General features: G+C 32.7%; 1 long non-coding RNA gene across 1 annotated transcript; it reads right to left on the bottom strand.

The window, feature by feature from the left end:
• Positions 1-1266: 1266 nt before the first annotated feature.
• Positions 1267-1974, bottom strand: LOC127085603 (uncharacterized). Its single transcript, XR_007789196.1, has 3 exons — positions 1821-1974; positions 1671-1733; positions 1267-1357 (listed from the first exon to the last, which is right to left on the bottom strand). It is a non-coding gene; the product is annotated as an uncharacterized LOC127085603 (long non-coding RNA).
• Positions 1975-2187: the final 213 nt, after the last annotated feature.

The raw sequence follows: 2187 nt of genomic DNA, 5'->3' as shown, positions 1-2187 counted from the left end.
GCATTAATTATTTTTTCATTAACATATAGTATTTTTTACGATCTATAATAAATATTCGAATATAAATGCATTAATGAATGGAATACTTTAATAGAGATTCTGGTATAATTGCATTAATGAAGAAACCAATGTACTTCTTTTATAATATATATGATTTTTTTTTTTAAAATCATATTTTTCAAATTAATTTCTGAAATTATTATTTTTCCAAAAAAATTATCCAAATAATCACATTTTCAAACAGATGCGTCAGATCAACTGCCGCATCAATTTATTATGAAGAGGGGGCGTCAACACCATTGACGCATGCTTTCAAAGCATTGCATGGAGGCGCCAAGGTTGTTGGCGCATGCATGTGCCTTGCGCCCATACTTCTGGCGCATACATGTGCGTCTGATTACGTGCTTGTGTTGCCTAGTCCTTTGGCGCACTACGCCAAATAAGGGAAAAGAGGGCGCTTTTTTTTTGCCTATAACAGCGCTTTAAAGCGCCCTTTAATCTGGCGCTGGCATAGGTAAAGACAACGCTTTTTTTCCTGGTGAAAGCGCTCTCTAAAGTGGCTCTTTAAGCCCTTTAAGGGCCACTTTAGAGGGCGCTTTTTAAAGAAAGCGTCCTCTAAAGTGGAAACTTTTAAGGGTTTAGAGGGCGCTTTTACTGGAAAGCGCCCTCTAAAGTGGAAACTTTTAAGGGTTTAGAAGGCGCTTTTACTGGAAAGCGCCCTCTAAAATGGAAATTTAAAGGGTTTAGAGGGCGCTTATTTTGGAAAGCGCCCTCTAAAGTGGGTGGTTATTTAATTTTTTTTTTTTTTAAAAACACTATATTTTTTTATTTATTTTAGACAACCTGTATATTGAAGTAGTACACCTAAAACTGTATAATTTGAAGCCCTTTTTCACACATTGCATTCAACAAGCCTTATATACAACAATCCATACATATACAACAATCCACTGATATATAATATATCGTTTAACTTCTAAAGATTCTAAATATACAACCAATTCATAACTTAAAAAGAAATAAAACTAAGTAGCAAAATCATCTCTGAGAAAACAATTAATGACATGCCATCAACTAAAATATCAATTGATACTTTCAAGTATCCCTTGCCCCTTGCACGAATGATTGACTTCATAATAGCCATTTTACCTGTAATAAAGAAAACAATTAAAATCAGATGACAAATATAAAAACAATTGAGCAAGTCTCAATATTTTCTTCTAGTAATGGATATCAGCATTCTATGAATTTATACTTTAAAATTATCTTTTGGGAGAAAATTAATGACATGCCATCAACTAAAATAAGCACAGGGTTCACAGATTGAATGCACTCAAAAGCTTTTGTTTTCAGTCACCTACAAACAGTTGTGATGTAACAATCAGATGAGTTCAACTGAAATAGCTATTTTAACAACTGTCATCATGTACAGACAAGATATAATTGAAAATAGAACCATTATAGAGAAATTGGGGGTAATTCCAATTTAAGAAAGATGGATGGTAGAATTTGCAAGGAGAAGACCCCAAAAAGTATTGGTGAAGAGTGTCGGCAAGAAAGACAGTAATCCAATAATTAGAGGTAAACGGAGATTAAATTTTAATATTAACTCGTTCATCGTTAAACTTAATACATACAAGATATTATGGTGTACTGAGTGAGTGCATTACCTCCAAAATAGTTTTAGCTTCATCATTAAATGTTTTGCAAAGAATTTCATAACTTGTCTCCATCTGCATTTGAAAACAACAACAAAACTAATTTGTGTAAGAAATTTCATATCTCTTATTTATGATTCCAGGGGGAGGTGGGGTACATACCTTTGGAATAACTTTAGAAGGTGATGTGGCTGATATGATATATCTGTAACAGGGATATTTCATTTCATCATTCAACAAAACAAAGACCAAACATAAAAAGGAAAGGGAAAAGTATTATAATAGCAAAATATAGAAAGTACTAACATGCGCTAAAACCAAATACTGACACTAAGGACCACATTGTTCTTACTTAATGTTTAATCAGTGCATATAACAACTAAAACTATCATTACAATTTAGAAATTGGAATTAGAACGCAGCACATGTTGAGGATTTGCGCAAATAAACATGTGAATGAGTAAACATACCCGTATAACATATAGAAGTCTATTACACATAGAATATAGCTATACATGTGGATTTCATA

Source organism: Lathyrus oleraceus, chromosome 5 (assembly GCF_024323335.1).
Source record: "Lathyrus oleraceus cultivar Zhongwan6 chromosome 5, CAAS_Psat_ZW6_1.0, whole genome shotgun sequence".
NCBI classification, from domain to species: Eukaryota; Viridiplantae; Streptophyta; class Magnoliopsida; order Fabales; family Fabaceae; genus Lathyrus; species Lathyrus oleraceus.
The sequence above is the reverse complement of the archived record's forward strand: the minus strand, read 5'-3'. Positions and strand labels throughout refer to the sequence as shown.